Below are 15,304 nucleotides of genomic sequence, written 5' to 3' on the forward strand. Positions count from 1 at the left end.
TCATTAAGATATGTGTTCAGGAATACTTTCTTCCAGATACTGACTGCAACACCCCAAAATCTGTGTGCAAGCTTATGCCAAAAGATTTATGTGATTTTCACATCAGTCTTATCCATTTACAGACTTGGGACCCAAAACACAAAATATTTGATATTTCATTATCAAACTGTCTCACAGAAAAGTGCAAATTAAGTATCTTTAAAACTGCTCAGTCAGGTAGTACAAAGGTGCTATGCTTGCAAAGGCTTGCACATAAACATTTTAATTGCATTAAATTGTGACTGAGAAATGAGGCTGGTCCTGCAGTGCATATATTATGTAAATACAAACCATTTAAACATAAAATTATAGAAAATAATGGAAATAAAGGAATTTTTTATTTTGCACCTAGGAGTGGTTGCTTTTTCAATTATGTAATAAAAGATTTAAAAAAAAAAAAAATTTAAAATAACAAAACCACTTAGGAAACAAGTTGGAAAAGTGTAAGGAACAATTTAACACCCTCTGGAAGAGGAAACCAGGCCATACACTAAAGATAAGTAAGTGAAGATATACTGTCTTAGCAAAGATGAAAATAAGCATATGCTGAAATATTTCCTGGAACAGGGTCTGGTCACATCTCTGCTTGCAATTCTGGTATTTTTAAAGTCATTTCTGAATAAAATCTGCCAGGGTATTTCAAGAAGAGAAGAAGAAAAAAAGAAGCTAATGTCAGTTTCTGTGAATGCAAAAAAGGAATTAATAGCAATACACCCAGAGTGTAATTTAATGGACAGTAATTAGTTTCTATTGATATGCATTTTTTAATAAAAGCTGTAGTAGTTGTTTGTTGAAAGAGAAATATTTTATGCTTTGTATCTGAAATCCATTTCCTGCCAATGCATTTTTCCTCTGTAATATTGCAGGAGATGTTCTGTGAAACACCTTCTCTCTTTAAACCTTGATAAAATTCTTGAGTGTGTCAAATGTAATAAGTTTTAGACAAATGACTGTCATCTCCTTGAGCAGGAGAGTTTGAGGAGAGCACAGCAAGTGTGTTTATTTGCATTAAGCACATGCATCAGTGTGGGGTGTGTGAGGAGCTCTGGTACAGCTATTTTACAGCCAGTGTGAAGAGATTTTTTTTTTTCTATGTCACGCTAAAAGACTAAAAACCTTGGTGATATCTGTCTTATGCAATTTAACTCATTCTAATTGTTCTACAAAGAGTTCTTTTGACTTAGGAACTTCTTCAAGTCACTCTTTTCAAAAGACATATGGAAAACCCCACTCTCATGATTATTAATAATGTAGCTACTATGAGAAACTCTCAGAGTAGCAAGGAAAAAAAGCCCACAGAGACAGAACTTAATTTTATAGCGGTTGGTAGTGCTTAGTTTCATTTTCTTAAATGTTCCAGCCATTGAATAAAGAAATAATTTGAAAAGGAAATAGCATCTACAGTATTTGAACTTGCCTTTAGCATAAAATGTTTTAATGTTTTGAGTCTATCTTTGACAACTGAAGCAGACTTTACTGAATACTGGTAAGAGTTCACTTTGTAATAGAAAAGTAGTCACTCCCTGTGATCACTGTGTCTTTTTAGTATGCAGCCCAGAGGATTCAGAAAAAGATTACATTTACAATAATTAACATATATGTAAATGGAGATCATGGCTATGAATGATAAATTTTCATAGCAATTTAAACCTTGTTCAAATTAATCAACCATACAGACACTTGATTAATGAAAGGCAGCGTCACTTTAAAATGCAACATGTTAATACATATTACTGTTATCGCTGATCAAAGAATCTTTAAACATAAACCAATTAAAACAAAGTTCAATCTACATTTTTTACTGGTCTAATTCCTACAGAATTATAAGAGTATTATAAAAATTTACGAATTTTATTCTCCTTCATATCTATTTACTAAATTGACTGTACTACAGAATCACACAAGTAATTCTGCTACTTCATTAATATGATTGGATGTGAAAACTACCAGATTAGTTTTTCAATCTAAGCATATACATAATGGCTGATTGCAAAGTGGGCAAAATGCATCCAATTTCATTCTTCATTTGTAAAACCAGTAACTTGCATCTCATCTCTCCTCAATTCCGTCGTCAACAGAGCAGCCAGGCAGGAGCTTTGAGTGACTGATTGCAAGGGAGCTGCTTGGGAACACTGCCATTGTGGCACCTTCCCAACACCACCTATTTTCTAGGAACAAGCAAGGCTAGAGGGTTTTGTGGCAATGGCAGATTTTTGCAGAGGTCACCCAGGTGTCTAAACAAGTTTTGCTAATTTAAATTCTTTTCTTATACAATGACATGTGCTTTGTCATGCAACTCTGCTTCACCTCACAGGAAAATTTTACGTGTATTTTTCATAAATATATCTAGATAGTTGCAATTTCTTTATTGCTGCTAATGAAAAGGCTCACTAACTTCTAAGGTGTACAACATTGCTCCCTTTTCCTTGTGATCAGGAAAACCTAGTAAAAATATATAACACATTTCAAATTGTTGCCTTAATAAAGATTCAGGTGCTGTGGTCATGAGAAGAGAACATATGTCATGAGGAGACTTCAATGATTAGCTGACCTCTTTCTCTTTTTTTCAAAATGTGTCTTCAACACACCTTACATATCAGAATTTGTATGTCCAAATACTGAGCTTGACTGTAAGTAGAAGTACTGGTACAGGAGGAAGAGACAAGCAAAGTAAAAACATTACTTTTACAAAAGAAATAGAGATGGCATAGAGGTGAATTTGGGAAATGGATCCAGTGGGGCAAAAGGATACATGCAAAGTATCCTTGTCTTTATGAGAGCTCCCACACATGTGAGCACTACTCAGATTTCAACATTAGGAACCAAAAATGCAAAAAAATCAGTTTACTAACCACAAGGAGTATAATAACTGACCTGTTACCTTCCCCTGTGGTAAAATGAGTTTCTGGTGCTAAATACAGTCCTTGGGAGAAGAAATAGCTGTTAATGTTTTCCAGACACCACAATATGATAATAAAATAGTGCATTCCTGCAGACAAGCTTGCACAGATGCAGCCCACACCAGTGATGGCAGTAATATGCAGTGTGCAGAGTCCCAGAGGAGTTACATTGCTCTTACACATGTACATTTTGCCAGAAATCTGCCCAGAAATCCATCATTCTGTTGGAGCATTTCAAACCAGTGAAAAACTTCAAACACAGCAGTCTCTTGAAAGAATCCTCTGTAGATACTCAGACTGTCCCAGCTACAGAGAACCTCACAAAACCTGAAGCAGCTCATGCTTTAGCCCACCTCAGGATCAAGCTTGGACCGTGTAACTTATCCAGTTTGTTGAATTTCATAGAAGATTGAGATTACATTTGCTTTACTGCTGTCTGGGCCACATCTCAGTGGCCTTGAGACCAGCCCTGAGGTCAGTTTTGCCACTTCGTGATTTGCTGACATGTGCCCTGAATTGGTGCTGTGGCCCAGCTTTGGCTTTTGCAAGGAAATGCTCATCTGTGTCCTGCATAAAGCCAGGGCTTTACCCCCTGTGCACTCAGACCCCCACACCCCATTCCTCTCCCATTCCTCTCCACCTCTCCCTTCTGGCTTTGTGAATGCACAGCCTGCTTGGGAAGCCTCCCTGCAGCAGCAGCTGTTGGCATGGGTGGGCAAGCTGCCTACAAGCAAAAGGAAAATGGCAACAGGAGACCCAATCTCTAAAACATATGCAGAAAAAAGCAGATTCAAAAAATTGCTGTGCCTATAAGAAACAAGAGCTCTGTTGCCTTCAGGTGCTCTATGATTGGTGAAGAAAAATCACCATGTTAGCAGGTGCCTTGGGTTAAATTATTCACATGCAATAATTCATTTGTTCACATTTTTAATAAATTTTTTTTTGTTTACTTTGTATATATTTTTAATATTGTGGCTTTCTACTATCCAGGTGCTTGACAGGTTGGAGGAAAGCTTGTAAATGCTTTGCACAGCTGACCTACTGAGTCTGAAGTGACTGAGAGGGAGCCCACAACTATTTCATCTGACTTCTGTTGGTCAACACACTCCTCTGAGAGTGCTGCATAAAACATAGCTAAGGACACCTTTTAGACTCTGGAAAGGCACCAGAGCTGCTCCTTCTCACCTCCTTGAGTAGGGTGAATAGTAAGGATGATTATGCTTCAGCTGGACTACTCTTTAGGAATTCTCTTAAATAAATATTATAAAAAAGATGGCAATATTCTAGATATCTCCTAATTGCTTTTGATTTCCTCTCTTAGTTATATAGTGGCATTATAGTTCCTCAATCACTTCTTCATCCTCAATGTATTTGTAACCCCTCACACCAATCTTATTTAGCCATTTGATTTGGAAAGGGAGCCCTTGGCTGGCAGCTGGGTTGGGTTATCTTACACTCGGGGTTTAGGTTAAATATCTCTACTCTTGTAACCTACCACTGATCTTGTACAAACTTTTTTCCCCTCACAAGTGCCAACAGAGGCTGCTGAAGGAGGAGAAAATGGTTTTTTGGGACCAGAAGCAGGAGGAATTTTCATTCTGCTCACAGCACAAGGTATGCTCAGCTTTTAAGGAATTGTGTGTATTTGTTGGCTTGCAATTTTCAAGCATGTGTTTTAGCAGGGAGCAGAAGTGGAGACACAGCAACAGTCCAAGAAAGATCCATTAACTTGAGCTTTTTCTTTTCTACCAGACTGCAGTTTGCTCACTAATTGAGGAGTGGTAGTTCTTGGTAGCTGGAAAACAGAGCTCCAACCTGGCATCAATCTTCCTTTGATGGAAGTCAGTGGCAGCCATGGGCTGTGTTGACACTTGACTGCCTGTCACCCAGCATTGGTATCCAGCCTTACTAACCCTGCCAGAGCTGCAACTACTTTCAGTGAAGGGGATTTTGAAGCAGAAATATTGACAGGTCATCCAAGACTGGCCTAAGCCATGAAATGATGGCATTGACAACATCGTGTTTGAGAGCTACAGAAGTGCTTGGAACATACATTTTTAATACCTCCTTAAGAGTAAAATATAAGCTCCAGAAATTGTTTTCGACAAATTTGGGAATATGTGCTGATATCTCAGGATCAATTTTTAGAGTGTATAGAGAGGTAAGGTCATTGGTCAAGCAGATATATTTCCCCTGTACACCTACATTTGAAAGTCAGCAGGAGATTTCTCAACCCTGTTTTATCATTCCTTTTCTTAAGCTGAGAAAGACATTTGAAACTCAGCTCTTACCATTGCATTTCTGTATCCAAATACCAAAAAATTGGACATGTATTTTCCCAACTGGCTTCTTATTGCATTAGACAATGCTGTGCTACTGTGTTCAATTGAATACTGATAGTTTTTACTGCACTTATATTGGCCAATTTTGTGAACATTTGGTGATGTTACTCTCCAGGTGTTGAGTTCCGCTACATGAAGACCCAAATTCAGTATCTCTCTATTAAAGTTCAATCTTTACAATAAACTTTAAAGGATGTTTTCATTAGATTTCAGGGGGAAACCACATGAGTAAAGAGAGATACAAATTTAATAGATGTAAGCCTTGTTTCTCACAAGCTGAAGCTGTAAATACACTGGTTGCTAACTGGATTCTGCCAGAAGGAAAACACATTCTGCTTTCAAAATATCTACATAAGGAAGAAGCAGCTATACAAGCTACCTAGCTTGAGGACATCACTGGCTGTGCAAAACAGGTCCCCCTCACTCAGGTTTCTCCAGCTTTGTATTAATTTTATCCTCCAAAAAGGCTGAGATTGTGACTGGAAGAGAATTATACTGTGTGAGTAGCTCTAATTTTGGGTGCTGGATGAAACACACCTAAAGTCCTGCATTGCATCACAACCTCTGAGCTCTTAAAAAAAAGCTCTAGGGGCATAAGAACAAACCATCCTCTGCAAAACCAGCGCCAGCTATCAAAGTGCCCAGTGAATGTCACCCTCAGACAGAGGTACCCTGGCAGGCCAAAGGGAGTGCACACGGGCTCTTCCAGGCCCTCAGCCCTCTTGGTTGTCCCTGTGTGGGCAGAGAATTCCCCGCCCTGCCCGCAGCCGGCTCCGGGAGCCGATGGCGTTCGCGCGGAGGACGCTTCCTTCATGGAGCTGAAATCTGCCTGGCAAGAAGTTCGGAATCAAACATAAAACCAACAGCCATTATTCTGCCTGCAGCAGAAATGTAGAGTTCAAACAGATTTGTTGAAATGTATTTAGGAATTGTGGTAAGATATTTTAGAATATTGTAGCACACATGTGTTGGTACAAACCCAGCCAATTAGGGCAAAACATTCTGGATGTTTTATTCCCGTTAACCCAAACATCAACAAGCAATCTCTTCTGGGTTACTGCTAAGATGTCAGTGTCCTAGATTTCCATTTTAAGTGCCTAAAAATTTAGATTACAGAATGACCCTGACTAAAGTCGATTAAAATTGCAAAAGTTGCAGTTGAAAATATTTTAAGAATTTGTTTTCTATAAAATATGTTACTGGGAAATTCATGTAAATCTATCTCTTTTTTTCTGACCTGGTAATATAAAAACAGTAATCCAAATGTTAAACTCTTAAGCTGTTGTTTTTATATTTAAGACAAAAATCTGGAATTTAGTAAAACTTAGATTCAGTTAGGTATGAAGATTCCAATTAATTTTATTGAAGTAAGAATTCATAAGTGAAAGAATCTCTCGGAGCCTTCGCAATCCTAGACAAATTTTCCTATCCTAAAACTTTCCTAAGAGCCTCACATTCAAATCTATCCTTTCTTTTATGGACCCACAGAATTGCTGTGATAATTTTATTCATTTAACCATTTAAGACCCTGATATATTTGCCTGTGGTTATGTACTTGTGACTACAACACTGAAAGCAGGAAAGCAGCAGGTGTATCAGCCTCCCTGCCTTGTGGCACCTGGGGAGAGCTGGAGGGTTCTCCCTGGGCTCTCCCAGCAGCCCCACCAAGCACAGCCAAAGGCAGGGCAGCCCAGGAGCCCTGGGACCAGCGAAGCTGAGAGGCAGAAATGCTGTTACTGACAACAAGGGGCGGCAGAAAAAACCTTCCAGGTTTGTTAGCCTGGGTACAGGAGTCTGACCCAGAGGAAAGGACAGCCATGAGCTCCTTAGGAGGGCCAAGACAAGGGGAGCTCTGTACACCAGATAGGGAGCCAGAGAGAGGTACACATTCACAACCCAATCCATTACTTTAGGATCAGGATTAAGTTTTTAGTTCCAACAGAAAGGTTGGGGGATTATTAAAAATGCTGTTTAATTGCTGCTACTACCAGCTCTGTTAAAGTGTCAAACCTCTTGTTTCTCATTCATTATGGAACAAAAGACCAAGCATTTAAAATACTCCTTTGTCACCAAGACCTCTAAGACAAACTGCTGCCCTACTCCTTTCCTATTAGGGCAAAAGAAAGTAAAATATTCTCATCCAACTACACTAGAAAGGTGATCCTGTTGAAATAGCTAGGAGCTATGATTTGGGAACAGCTATGCTCAATATTCATTCTTCTTTGCCAGAATGTGTTTTTTTCTGTAAGTCTGCACTATCAGGAAGTGTAAAATCCATGGTTCCCATGCACAGGCCTTTTACCCATTTCTCTCTACAGTTGCATCCACAGGCCTGAGGAAGAGGCCTATGGATGCAACTGGGATGAGGCTGGGATTTCTGGTATCATGTTACCCCAGCCTCCACCAAGAGGCTCTTACCACAAAGGCACTTTCATGATTACTGCTGCTAGTGGAACTGCAAAGCATCAGAAACTGTAAAAAGAGGGTGGGTTTTTTTTCTTCATTTGTTTTCAGGAAGAAAAGAAAAAGAGATAATAAAAACCCACCACAAAACTTACTCCAGTCAAATCTTTAGTTATTCTTCCAATGTATAACAGGGCCCAGTCTGAACTCATACCTCCATGGATTACAATCCACAGCATCTCACATTTGGCAAAAGTGCCAATTCCTCAGAGCTACAAAGAACAATATATATACTTAAGTCCATACTCACCTCAATCAGTCTGTGTCTGTGCATTCTGTGGGGGATTTAGAGGATGCACAGGTCATTGTATCAGAGAATTGAAGAGACATATTACAGTACATTATGCTGGGCTTCACCTGGGCTGGACACACATGAAAGAGAACTCAGCTGCCACAGCTCCCTTTGTATCTCCGTTTTTCAAATTCTGAAAACAAGCTGAAAAGGAGAAAAGAGACTCAACTTTTTTAAACCCAGAAAACTACTGAATAAAGGCATAATCACAGGTTTGAATGAAGGTAAACAATGTTATCATCAAATTACAGGCAGTTTCAAACTAAATATTCTGAATGTGGTATTTCCATGTTCGTGGAAAATTTGTTTCCATCTACATTAATTGCATTACAGAGATTTAATGGAATGCCTAGTTAAATTGTTAGAAGAATAGGTAATATCCATATAAAAAGAAAAGAATAAAATATGGCACCTGGCAAGGTTTTAAGTTAAAAGCTTACTGTTACTTATTTTGTATTGAATTTGTACAAATGACTCAAGAAGATGTAAAATACAAATGAGAAAAAAAAATCCTATAACAAAGGAAAAATTACAGAGTAGGATTTACCAGCTATTCAGGTTTGCATTTCAACAAAACAACCTATATCTTGGATTTGTGTGGAACTGGTTTAGAATTTAGAAATAATATCTGCACTAGATGTATATTAGATGCAGTACTCAAAGCCATTATTCTTATTCTTCCACAGGTTTAGGGAAACCTGATTCTTCCACACCAGATCATTGCCCTTTGTGGGCACATACATGCCTCAGCCAAAAATTACTCAACTTCTACATATGGTCCTGGGACTGGAGGGTGATTCTGGGAAGCACTGGGAGCCATCAGCCCAAATTACTTCTATGAGAATTGCAGACAAAAGGCTCCTCATGCACTTAGGGAGCAGAGAAAAGATGAAGTTGTTAATAGTAAACTCCAGCTATATGAAAATATCTACAGATAAATTTCTGAAAGCAATTTGGTGCCTTCTCTCTGAATTTAAAATTTCTTCTTCTTCAGGAAAGCTGATCATGCAGCTGAGTCATGTGCCTTTTCATAGATATAAACAAACTATTTCAATTTTCATTTCTTCAAGGTGATAAACTGGAAAGCTGGTGAGTTTAGCTGGGATGCCATAAGTATATTCATGAAAGTAAAGAGCCAGATTCTGTCATTGAGGAAATGTGTTTGTGAGAAGGCGAGCAACCACGGAGGAAGAACTCAACAAATTCTGGCTTAAATCTTTCATCTCTTTATTTTACTAGTTCAAGTGAAAAGACATCACTCCTATACTCCTATTTAACAGTTGGTAATTCAACAGAGGGAGTGAATCCTTTGATTCACAGGACTATGTTCCCTATGTTCCCTGGAGCTGCACCATTAGCCACGTGGTGAAAGGGTTTTCACCAGACAGCAGTAGCTGCAGCAAAGGCTGTTAATTTCATTTATCATCTGTAAAAGACCTCACCATCCTTAATATGTTTAATAATTTTTTAAAATTTTACTTACCGCCTTGTTGCCTTCCCCAACTCAGTCTAGCTTGTCTTTCTGTTGTGAAGCAGTTTTGTGTGAGAATTAATTTTGACATTTTTGTAGGTTATCTACCACTAGGCCACAGGAAAGACTAAGTTCTCTTGCTTTGTGGTCTCCAGATGGTGGAGGGTGAAAAGTTATATGAATTGAGGAATTCTGGAAAAGGAAGCAAACACTGCCGTGTCATAAAATATTACTTTTCCATCTTTTAAATTACTGGTGTGGTTCATGTAGCTCAGTGGTGACACTGAACAAAGCAGATGTTAATAACTTCTCAGCAAGAACACCTTGCTTTGAGCAGTTTGAGTGGGGCCAGAGCCTGCAGCTGGCAGGCAGGGCAGAGGTGCAGAGCACTGCTCCTGGTGACAGGGACAGTCCCTGGCTCCCCTGGAGCACTGCTGTGACCTGCCCTGCTGCTCTGCAGCACTCGTGATGCGTGCTGACAAATCCTGGCTCAACTCAAGCCCAGATGGACCATTCAGTTCAAAAGGCACCAGAACACCCACCTGTGCTCCAGGTGGACTGGGACCAGTGTGTCCTCACACAGAGCCACAGTTCCAGCCTTCCTACAGTGAGGTAAAGATTGCTCAAGGGCACCAGCAACCTCTGCAGATGGTGTGGCCAGGCCCAGAAGGCAGCCTGTGTCCATGGCCTTACCCAGTGCCATGGAGAACACTCTGCCCACTGACAATCTCCTGAACTGCTGCTGTTTGCAGTTTCAGGTGCCTACAATTCAGGCAAGGAAGGTGGAGGGAAACCTTGCTAAAATCATCAGAACCTGCCAGGTTTTCTTTTCCATATTCATTTATGTACAATGATTAGCTCGTTCTTCTCAAATGCCAGGGATGTATTGCTCACTGGAGGAACTTCAGTACCCAGCAGTCTTTAATGTAAAAGGCAAACCTTTCCACTAATGAGCAGTTTGTCTGGTGTTCTTAACCTTATCAGCAGCTCCTGAAGTGATAAAGGCTTAGCTATTATGCACTGAAAGGTGTTGATAATTCTCAATCTTCATGCAGAAAAAGGCTCTTTTTTTGTCACTTCTTAGACTCTACTGTTAAACTTCCCAGACTGCTTACAAATTACCTTGCCCGTTCTGCAAAGCAGACAGCTGGATGCGTTGGTGGGCAGTCGGCAGGTGGAGCCTCCTCTTGTCAGGACAAAAATGATACCTGCTGTTAACAGAAAAAGAACACTGTGCAGTTTAATGATTTAGACCTGTTCTAGAAAACGACCAGAGCTCTGAGTAGCTGGCACAAAAAAAAAAAAAAAAAAAAAAAAGTCTGAAAATAGAAACAAACACGGGTGGCAAAGCCAACGTGAATCCCTACCCACGGCACAGTAGCCAAAGAAAGCAGGTTATGAGAGCTGCACTATACTCCCTGTGTGTCTGACAGGGAAAAAATGAGGGGGAAAAAAAAAGGAGCACAGCTAGTTTAGGCTTAGCTTTGCAGGGTTATGGAGTGAAGAACACAGGACATCATTGTGTCTGTGTAGCTGCAAGAGAAACAATAAAAGCTTGATCAGCTGAATGCTTAAATATGGCTGAATGTTTGATGAGATGAAGATGTAATTTTGTCTATGCTCCCCAAGGGTCTGGATTAAATATGACTACAGGGCCTAATCAAATAGCTAGTCACTGAACAACAGTCCCAACTGCATTTTTCATTCCAGGCATGCTGGGCTGCCCCCCCTCCTCATCCAAGTACATTACTTATTCACTGGTTTGTCAGCACTGTGCATTATTAGCGCTTGAGAGATAAAACTTTAAGTGTTGCTCCCAATTAGCACAACAGTGACCACGCACCATGCTCTGTGCTTAATGCCTGCTCTCAGAGAGGAGCTGGTTTTGAAGGTCTGAGGTGGAGGAGAAAAAAAAATGAAACAGCTTAAGCATTCATTTTGAGTGGAGAGACAGCTCCTATTAACATTTAACAGCATTTGTGCAACTTGGTGCGGAGGTTATGATGCAAATGAGGAGGAATTAAAAGTGGCCAGGGGTTTGTCATTGATGGATTGCAGTCTGGTGGTGTTCACACTTCTGCCGTGTCCATCAGAAGCGATTACTGTGTAATTAAACCTTATTTCTCGACTCTTCAGTGCATAATTACTTTGTGAATGTAACCATCATCTAAAAAAGCTACCAAAATGCTTTAGCATTTAGTCTAGCAGTCATTTCCCTAGCTTGTGTCAGATATAACCATCAGACAGTGCAAAAGAACTGTCACTTTTAATAAGAGGCAAAAAATTAAATGAAACAGTATGCTTATTACAGGAAAATTAGGCGTTCAAGTGGTAGAGTCCTTTTCTGCTATTTGCATAATTTATTCTTTTTTGTCCCTCACACCAGAAGCTTCAGGCAATTTTCTTCACATTTAAATAGATCGCACATTTAAGGCTACTTAAGGAAAATTATCACTTTGCATATTTTAATTGTTGTGAAGAAAGTGAATAGAAGAGGTCTGCAGCTTGGGCTCTTGAGTCAGTCAGATGCTCAACTCTCTGATTCTGGAGCTCCCCACTGCTCCACTAGAGATAACCCTACAGTTCACAGCCATCCACTTGCATTTCATCAGCATGCAAATGCAGCTCCAAGCACTACAATAAGTGGGTCTTTGATATTTACAAACTAGCCACTAATAACTAAAATGTAATTTGTTTGACATAACTTTAGATTCTCTTATCTGACTGCCTTTAAAAAAAACAGATAAGTCTTTTAGCTTTACAAAACCTAAGATATCATCCATTCAAACTTCAGCCTGCCCTATAAAGTCTGAAAGCATTATTCGTGGTGAAATCATGTCAGGTTCTCTTGTCAGTGGAGTTTCAGCAACACATCTTTCTAATTTCATTTTCAATTCTTTTGTTTAATTTGCACTCCTCCCCACCTTAATCAAATGAAATGAAAATTCAAATAAGACTTGGAGCAGAAAGCCCATTTTCCTTTTACCTAAGGAAATACATCTATTAGTCTGATGTTATAGAGAAAGGGATGTCCCAGTCACCAAGACAAGGATGCTCACTTTACCCTACTCTGCGTGAGAATCTGGAAAGCAAAGACAGAGAGTCGGGGTTAGGGTACAGACCTTTACAAAGCAAGATGCTGTAAACAGACTGATGACTGTACAAATTCAGTTAATTATAAAGCTAATGAAAAATTTAAAGCGAGTTCTAATGAAAAATTTGATCAAATGTTACTCAGATTATCTTTTCAAGTAATTAAGTGGTCTGGAAAAAAAGGGTTCCCCAAGGTACATTTTAGCTTGTGATCTTTTTCACTCAGAAAAAAAAAAAAAAGTTAGACAGGAGTGAAAGTAAGTTTTCCATAAGCCATGGTCTTTCAACGTGGCAAAATATAGATTTCATTAGGTCAGCGTCACTTTTGTTTAATTCTGTGTCCATTCTGGTCATTTTAATACTTAACTGACTGTAAATACACACTCATGGCATTATTAATATCCCCATAATTTCCATTATTACATGTTTACAGATTCCCAAAAATCATGCAGATTAATTTACAAAAAAACAAAAAACCAAACTTCAAAGTAAGATCATGTCCTGTCATTTGTGAAACAAACAAACAAAAAAACAAACAATTTTCCCCCACCCCCAACCATCATTGCAGTAAAATACAAGATTTTTAATGCAAGATTTTGGACATGGAAGGGAATATGGATAAGCAGGTTCATCATTTTTAGGTTCTAGAAAGATGTCATGGAAATTACAGTTTTTTCAGGACAATCTGATACCTTAGAGGTACTGGAAGAAAAAAGGGTCCAGTATTTAAAGCTCATATGAATGAACCCATGCATCCATAAACTTTCTTGTGTATATCCAAAATACTAACAAAAATAACATGCACAGTATAATGAGGAATGGGCCCTACACCCCTGTCAATTAAGTACAGACTAAATTCAATTTCCAATTACACAGAATGACAGCTGAGGTAACTTTTATGACTGTGCCTTACTGTGATTAAGGTTCACACCTATATGGAAATTCAAGACATGTAGGTATAAGAAATACTTATGTATATACAGAGGTAGAACTTCCTTTATTCTAAACAAAACCATTCTTTGGAAACTACCCCTCTTCTGCTCTGCTCTCTGCCTTTCCAAATTCCTCAAGATTTGTTGCTTTAGAAGGAAAGCAGCACAATACATTACAGCACAGCCCATAACAGACTCCTTCACTCTTCTATGTGATGAAGGAAGGACATAGGCTTCCTCAGAAATTCACCACAATTTCAGCAGCTATTCCCTCTTAGGATGGCAATACATGCACAGATGTAGTGGCCTGGTGAATCTCTACTGAGCTACCAAGACAGCACTCAGCAATGTGTATGAATAAGCATTCTAATTAGTACTACTCAGTGGCTGCAGTTCTTTGGAGGAGGAATGAAAATCTTATTATTTATTTTCATGTCCTCTTTTTTAGTAAACATATATCATTAGAGTTTTAATTCACAGATATAACAATAAAGTTTTTAGACTCAGCAAGAAAAACAGTAATTGTGAGAAAACTTCTATATTATGACTTAGAATTTTAAAAATATAATATTAAATTATCATTAGAGTATGCTGGTACCATATATGGGCTTTGTAATAGGATCAAACTGAAATACTGCTAAAAGCTTGAGGGGCTCTCATCTGTCCTAGCCCGCACTCACAGGTCTCTGCCCGTAGCTGGGTTATTCAGGCAGAGGCAGAATCCTCGGCACACACGGCTCATCCAAGAGAAGCCGTAACTGTAAATGCAAATCCACTGGAAAAGCTGCCTTAAGCAGCGAGGCTGGCTCAGTGTATGCACCCCATGAGTGGGGGAAGCTGTTGATACAGCTGCATCCACTCTCCATGCTCTTTGCAGGCAGAGTGTGTTACTTTGCTGTCCCAGTCAACAGCTTAACGCGGCTCCAGCCCCTGAGCAGCGCTTCTTTCATTCCCCAGGCAGTTCTTTTCCAAGTGTTGCCACACTCACTTCATCTCTTGCTGAAGCAATTTGCTTTTTGCCACTAATATTCTGTAGGAATGTTTGATTTTCTGTTTGAAAAGAGCAGGAAGGAGCTGAGCAGGAAAAGGCAGAAGACTACCAATACGGACTTCTCTGAGGCATGAACAGAACTGCTTCTAATACAGAAAGCAGAATTTTGGCAAGATTTTATGAAGAACACTTTCTGCACTTATACCAATTTTTTTTCTACTTGTTCCAACAATTGCTTTCCAATTACAGTGGGAACTACTTTATTCTATTAAGGAATGATTTTGCTGGAATTTGAAACTACTCCTGAGTTCCTAAAATCCATCTCTATAGTCCAACTGAAGTTTTACTTTTTGAACCTCAGGACAAACACACCCACAAATGACCACAGACCACAGGACAAGGAACGGCAGGAGCCAGCTGGGTGATCAGGATGCCCGCACCCCCACCTGGGTCCAGGCTCAGGAAAAGCCATCTCAGGAGAAGCAGTTTTTGCATTTCACATGTCAGAGAGCCCCACCCTTCCCCAATGGTAGCCCCCCCGAGCAGCACCACTGTCAATTAAGCGCTTGTGATAGCGCAGGATTTTGTTACGCTGTGTTTGAAAATAGCCGGTAATTAAACCCCGCGCTCGGCTCGCAATGATAACGCACGGTCTGGCGCGGCCATCTGAGAGACACTGGGAATTCATTTCGGTTTGGTCCTGCGGATACTTTAAACACACAAAAATGCTTGAGCAGCACTTTTCAAGGTACAATGTAAACCAGCTTTGCCAGAGAGAATG

Source organism: Serinus canaria, chromosome 7 (genome assembly GCF_022539315.1).
Source record: "Serinus canaria isolate serCan28SL12 chromosome 7, serCan2020, whole genome shotgun sequence".
Classification (NCBI taxonomy): domain Eukaryota; kingdom Metazoa; phylum Chordata; class Aves; order Passeriformes; family Fringillidae; genus Serinus; species Serinus canaria.